We start from the raw sequence: 7,404 nt of genomic DNA, 5'->3' as shown, positions 1-7,404 counted from the left end.
ACCCAAAAAAAAAAAAAAAACCTCCATGGATTCCCAAAAAGAGACAAAAATCCCAATGCACAAGACCACAATCGGAAGACAAAAAATGCACGAGATCAGAAAAAAAAATCCAGAAATTTTAAGTTCATTTCAGCATTGAATAGAAACAATCCAAATGTTAAAAAAAAAAAATCCATGTTTGGTAAAATAAAAAGCAGAATTCCCCATGATTTAAAAAGGGAAAAATATATACTGACTTAGGAGTGGAATGGAGAGTAGATGCCATGGAGACCCTGAGAGATCTAAAAGTATTGGAATGACCAGGTAGCTTGCGAGCTGAAGGCAAGATCATTGGATTCAACTTGAGAGCCATTTCTTTTATCTCGTTGTTCTCTTAACAAACAAAAGAAAAAGGAAACGAGCTTTCTTTGATTTGGTTATTGGAGATTGGTTTGGCAAATTGTATTCTCCCAAATATCCAAAAAAGACTAAAAAAAAGGCAGAGAGAGAAAGGGAAAAGCTTTGTTGAGAGTTTCTGTTCGAGAGAGTCGAAAGAAAGAGAGAGAGAGACAGAAACACACCAAAATGAAGAGTTTTTGTTGAATGAAGCGAGGGCGACGGGATGCCTGTTAAACTGACACCTACTTTTTGAATGCCCTCCTCTTGTTCATTATTTACACCTTTGCCATTTTTCTTGGTTCGAAATAACCCAAATAAATAAAAAAGTCTAAATTCCCATTAAAGTAATGGCATTTGGGGGATCCTCTGTAGAAAAACTTGAGAAAGCGAGTGCCACGGAAGAGTCCTTAAATTGTAAATATTTGGAGAAAAGGAGGGTGGCAATAGCGACGGACGTAAATGTTGAAAAATGTTGTTGTGTTTCACGACGTCTGCCAGAATCTGTACTTAGGGGAGTAAACACGACGGATTGAAACGTGGAAAGCTTCGAACAACGAACATTGTCTGGGCTGTGGGTATTGGCAAATGGGAAAATATTCCAGATGGATCCTCATTTCTGCCTCTCATTTTTTGTTGCTTCTTCGTTGATTTCTTGCTCCCTAAAATCATTCTAACAACAATTAGAAAAGGATCCGTGCGTGCTACGTAATCGGGTACGCAAATTTTTTTTAAAATAAAATTATTTTTTTATAAAAAAAAATTTTTATTCAACCAACAAAAATAAAATTATTTGTAATAATTTAAACACAATAACATCTGTTTTATGTTTAATATCATGATTTTTGTAGATTGAAGAATACATCTTTGTTTGTTAATAATAAGGAAAAAATAAAAAAATGAAACAAGGGAAGGTATCCAAATGTACAAAATTAGTTTTCAATACAAAATATATCAAAAATTGAATGAGAGAAAATATAAAAATTAATTAACAAAAAAAATTAAGCAAAAGCAACTACATCACTGTTGGCATGTAAATATCTAGAGAGATAAATCCTCTCTCGAATCGTCTATTGAGCTACTTGGATGGAAAAAGTATAAAATCAAAACTATGTCAAATAGTGAACAACCAACTACCTGGACAGCAAGCAGCAACAATTAATACTCTTTACAACCCAAATTAAACTCTTTTAAGCCTAGAACACTCTATAAACAGTAGTTAATGATTAAACATGTTTTTGTTTTTATAATTATCTTTTAAAAGGTTTATAATAATAATAATTCAATTTTATAATTTTTATTGTTTCTAAAAATTTTTATGTACAAAAACAAACAAATAAATAAATAATGAAAATAAAAAAAAATTATTGTCATTTATTCTTATTATTCATAGAATTTTTAAAAGACATTTTTTTTTTCAAATTTGGATCTATATGAAAGAAAGAAATTAAATACATAAATGGAAAAAAATTAAATTAAAGAACTCAAAAAAAAAAAAGGAAAAATTGGGTAAAAGAATACGCACTTTAATGAGTTTGAAAACACAAATCAAAGAAGACCCCATACTCGTGGGCTTGAGTGGTGCAGAGACACGGGTCAGGTTGACTGGAACCGCCCTTCTTCCCGCCTTATAAGATGTCATCATTTTAATGCTCCAAAGTAACCCTCAAAACGATGTCGTTCATTGGTCTATGAAATAACCAAAATATTTTTTTTTTAAGTTTTTTTTTTTTTTCTTTTTCCCCGTCTTCTCTCTAGGTTTCCCTCCCCTTTTCGTGCCTAGATCCTGGCGTCGGACTATCACCGACTGCCATTCATCGTTGCCGAGTTTTGCCCAAAATACATCTCGTGACTCCTTTCGAGCCACTCGTCCTTTTAATTAGAGAAAGTTTTTGGTAAATGACTTGATTTCCCTAGATCTAGAAAAGAAATCGAACCCTTCAACGATTCAAAATGGAAAAAAAACCATATTTTCTTTTACTGATTTTTCTTTTTGTCTTTTCCTCTTCTTGTGTGCTTGATGCTTGGAGAACGGGTTGTTTTCGAGTTGATTACCTTTTTCCATTTTCTTTTCAGTCATTACTTTTTTTATATTTTTCGTATTTTTAGTTTCTATTTTTGTATTTTTTGTACCCGATACCTCATTTGAGAGTAATGATGTGAAATGTGGCTTGATCTTGAAATTAACATGTAATCAATTAAAGTATCAATTTTCACTGTAATAGATAAAACATTTGACATCTCTCCTACAATATCTCAACCAGAAGCGGAGATAAAACATCACAAGAGATAACCTTACAAATACCTAGTCAAGCACAATAAAAAAGTGACCGAGTGGCGATAAGACCCAAGAAGAGAAAACAAAAGGAAGAGAGATGTGAAAAATCTAAAATATCTCTTTAAAAACAACTGTTAGATCATGAAGGGTCTATACATGAGATTTTTTTTCTTAATATTAGTTGATTATCCGCTTGAGATTAAATTCTGTTGAATAAATTTATACGATGATTAGTATAATTTATTTTTTAAAATAATTATATTTTTTAGATGCATTACTACATAATTATTTTTGTTATTTTAAAAAGATTAAATTATGCAATTGATCTGTGTATTTTAAAAATATATATAAAAATTAATCTTTGTATTCTAAAAAAAATATAAATTTAGTTTTTATATAAAAGTTTATATAAATTGAGTCCCTCTATTTTATTAATTTTTTATTTTTAATTATAATTTTAATATTATTAAATTTAACTGTTAAATATGTTAATGTAATGTTTTGATTAAATTAATGTGATATTTTTTATTCATGTATTATTAACTATGTATTGATGCGATATAATCACATTAATATTAATGTGACATAAATACTGATGTGACATAACCCATCTTTTCAGTCTCTCCCCATTGCTTGAATTACCCAAACAAAAAGCTCAAACTCTCTACCGAAGTAACTCATATTGATGGAAAAGGAGCCCAAAAGTGAAATAGAAATTCCCTCCAATACGTATACAGACGCCACTTTAGCTCCGGAGGTACCATATTTACTCCCTTTGATTATCACTTCAATAATATTATGAGTGTCTCATTTGCTTAATATTTCCCTCAAATTTCACTTTTATTGTTTCAATAAAATAATTGAAGTGCAAGTTTTCTTAGGCTTCTATATGAATCTTTTTGGATTCGAATCAAATATAAAAACATTAATTTGCAGTTAGTTTGTTATTCTTGTAGCGTGTCAATTTCATGTTTAGCTCTTTGCTTGCACAAATTGTGTCATTGGTGAATTGCAACTTTAATTGATTTCTTCTTGGCATTTTATTTACATATGAGATAAATTAGTATTTTGTTGAACGTTTTCTTTTTCCTAGTTAATTTATTCAAACACCTGGAGTTTGCATGGAAACTGGAGGATCATTGGCACACACGCTAAAAAAGCCAACTCTTACACCTAAGGCTATTCTACATTAGAAGTTTGGCAGCAAAGCTTATTATAAAGTAGAGGAAGTAAAGAAGCCTACTCAAAATAAATGCCCAAGATTGGCAATCCTTCAGAAGGGTCCCTGCCTTTATCACTACAGCTTGATGCTTCTAGATTTTTCTGTTGTATTTGGGTCCTTTAAGCAGAAGAAAGATGTTGAGTAGCATACTTCTCAGATGGCGTTGGAAAGCTCACTATACTATTTATTGATTTTTTTTTTTGCTCTTTTCCTCTTAATTTTTATGTCAATCTCATTCAATTTAGGGTTAAGGTGTTTTTGTTAATTTTTTGCCATGTTAGTTGTCAAGCCCAGCTCTATTATATACTTTCCATGTCATTCATGTACTTGATAGTATGTCTGCATATTTGAATGTCTCGAAAAATCGTTAAAAGTCGGTATCGTACCTAGTGGTACAATTAAGTAGATTAAAACCTCCAACTAGTCCAAAGAGAGACTTTAGGATGTATTTGAGAGTTATTGAACCTTAGAATGTCTTAAAATGGTGATTCGGAGTTCGATAATTAATTTGGAATTCAATCGGAAATTTTTATAATGTAGGGGCAAAATGGTTATTTTACCACTCGAGGGCAAAAATTGGAATGTTGGACGAGATTGTTGATCAAGTTTGACTATTTGGAGTATAATTTGAATTTGAGAATTGATTTGGAGTGAAAAATTTCAATTTCGACATTTTTTCAAGCATATGGGCAAAACGGTCATTTCACGTGTCCATGAAGACATAATTAGAATTTTTGAAATTTTACACCACCATGACACTTGTCAAGCCCATGAATTTCACCTATTATCATTTTTATACTTTGGATAATTAATGTATTATATGTGGTGGTAAGATAATGCTTAATAGTTAAGTTTTAATCATGAACCAATCACACGTCGACACATGTCAAGTTTTAATTCTTTTATAATTTTCTTTATGAACTAGCATAAACCTTTCTCAATTCTTCTTTCATTGCCATGCAAGTCAAAGAAAAGGGGGCAAATAATAGAAACAACCATTGAGGAAGAAAATTCAAGAGAAATTCATCGGTTACCGAAAAATGACGCGATCTAAGGTAAGATTTCACGATTTTGGCTTAGGATTTACCTTTCCCATGCTTTCTTTTTCATTTTCTATGGTTGAAACCCAAATTTTCATGAAGGAAGTCATGTTGGCCGAATCAAGGGGGGCAGGTTTTGATGATGGTTTTTGTTAGATTTCATGCTATCTAGGTGTTTTTAGTTGTTTTGTGATATTCAATATGAAAAACAAGCAAGAAAACCACATGTCCTTCACTAAACCCTCCTTGGCCGAATTTAATAGGGGATATATTGATGATGAATTTTGTTATATTTCATATTATTTAGCTTGTATTCGATGATTTATGGTGTCGGATATCGACAATGGTTATCGAAAAGTATAGTGCCTTTAGTAAACGACTTAAACGATAACGAGAAAATCATGGTAAATGGACTTGAATTTGATTTCTAATGATATATATGGACTTATTAGACTGTGTTGACACTGATTAGCACGTTAGTTCAGAATCTGAATGAGTTTCGGATGTGATCATTTAAGTTATAATCAAGTTCATTGAGGTACTTTGGGTGTATTTGGAATATCGAAAGTGCAATGAATCTATTTGGAATTGAATCGAATGTTTTGGCTAATTAAACAGTGTATAGTGCAAGTTAGGTCGAATACCACTTCAGTCCAATAACAATTGAACCTATGTAAAACACCATCTTTAAGTGATTATTCGAACATTTCTCATTCAATTTCATGCATTCATATATAGCTTGGAATAGTTTTATAACAGTTTGGCACAAATGTATTGAATTACTTATTGTGTATTAGGTATAGGTGGTGAACCCTCTGGTAAGGGTAAGGATATCGTATCCGAGGACCAAGAGTAGGAATACTCCCGTTATTGTGAGTAATCAAACTATCATCTTAACTATCTAAAGTAGTTTATACTCGTTTTTATGATTTTAAAGAATAATGAACTTAGGTTGTAAACTATTATGTTTTATAACTGAAGTGTTGGTTAAATGAAATAAGGCTCATAAATTGTTTTGAAATTGAATGCTGGTTTTGAAAATTGAGTAAGTGGAGACTATATACTTGTATTATATATATATATTGGCTATTGTTCGTTATGCCGACCCTGCTTTGTAATGAATGTTTCGGCATAACGGGATTTGAAATTAATATATGGTTTGAATTGATAGCTTATGACAATGTGATGACATGAATGGCTGGATTTGTGTTTATGTGGAATATATGAACTGTTTTGTTTTACCTCGATAGGCTGGGTAATAACATATTAGCCATGTCATATTGTCGAAATTTTTATTGATTTGGTGGGGTAATTGATTAGCTTACTGCAGTGGGCGAGTTTTCGTGGACCGGCTTATTAGAGGGGCACCGTAAACCCCGTTATATTTTACCTTAGTATGAGAGGGTGAAACTCAGCCAACGCCAAGGAACGATTGTGTTTTTAAACGTAAAAACATGTTTTATGTGTATATGTTATTTTAACAACCTTGGCGGACTCGGTTGGATGCCCTGCGCAAGATGTCACCGAGTACGAGTTTTGGCACAAGCCAAGTTTTTAAGAGAGTCATAAGCCTTGTTGATTTTTTAATGAAATGTAACTGTTTTATATGGGTTGAAATGAGTTTTAATGTTATGAATTATATTATGATGAGATGTTTTAATTGTCTCCATTTACTCGGTTTTAGATGTTATAGATGATCTTTACTTACTCACTGGGTTTATAAAAACTCACCACCCTTCTTTCACCCATTTCAGGCTCAAGGCAATCTGTAGACCGTTGATTTTGTCGAGGGTTTACTTTTGAATTTACACTCTTAGAAATCGTGGGTTTACAGTCGTGTTTATTTTTGTTATTTTGGGGTTCACATGTCATTGTAGAATATTTTTGTATACCTTGGCGCAATGTGCTATTTTATATACGAATTTATTTTGTTATTACTTTTCATTAACTGTTTACGTAGAATTTTATAAATATTGTTTTATATAAAAATGAAATATTTTATTCAATATGTTTATTTAGTTTGATTAGCTATAATTTCACTTTAAATGGATGATTTAGATACCGAAATTTATTTTTAGATATGAAATGTATATTTTTCATTTATATATTATATTTTTAGCAGGTTTCGAAATTTTCGAGTAAAATGACAAAAATACCCCTATGCTGTAGAAATTACTTTTTAATTGTCTTTGACTTGAAAATAGTCTATATTCCTTTAAAATATGATATTTAGTAACTGCTACTCACAGGGGAGGCGGAGAATTGATGCTAGAGCCTTGCGAGGTTTCGGTTGACATTTCGGGTAAGGTATGTCTATTTGGACATCGCGGCGGTTGTCAAGAGCTCTAGGGGAGTACTAGGTCGTGACAGTTATGTACTTTTATACATTAAGTTAACACGTTTACATTTTAATTTTTTAATATTAATATTTTATTAATTGCATGAAATTATAACTTTTGTGTACGCATTATTAGTAGCTAGTTTGAGGG

At 31.4% G+C, this 7,404-nt stretch overlaps 1 long non-coding RNA gene across 2 annotated transcripts; it reads left to right on the top strand.

Moving 5' to 3' along the window:
• LOC108663314 lies at positions 4,840-7,197 on the top strand. 2 transcript variants are annotated; one of them, XR_001929268.1, is made up of 3 exons: positions 4,840-4,930; positions 5,713-5,787; positions 7,165-7,197. It is a non-coding gene; the product is annotated as an uncharacterized LOC108663314 (long non-coding RNA). The 2 variants fall into 2 exon arrangements; XR_001929267.1 differs by lacking the exon at positions 7,165-7,197 and adding an exon at positions 6,670-6,893.

The sequence above is a fragment of the Theobroma cacao genome, chromosome 9, assembly GCF_000208745.1.
Source record: "Theobroma cacao cultivar B97-61/B2 chromosome 9, Criollo_cocoa_genome_V2, whole genome shotgun sequence".
NCBI lineage: Eukaryota > Viridiplantae > Streptophyta > Magnoliopsida > Malvales > Malvaceae > Theobroma > Theobroma cacao.
This window is presented reverse-complemented; position numbering and strand designations above follow the sequence as displayed.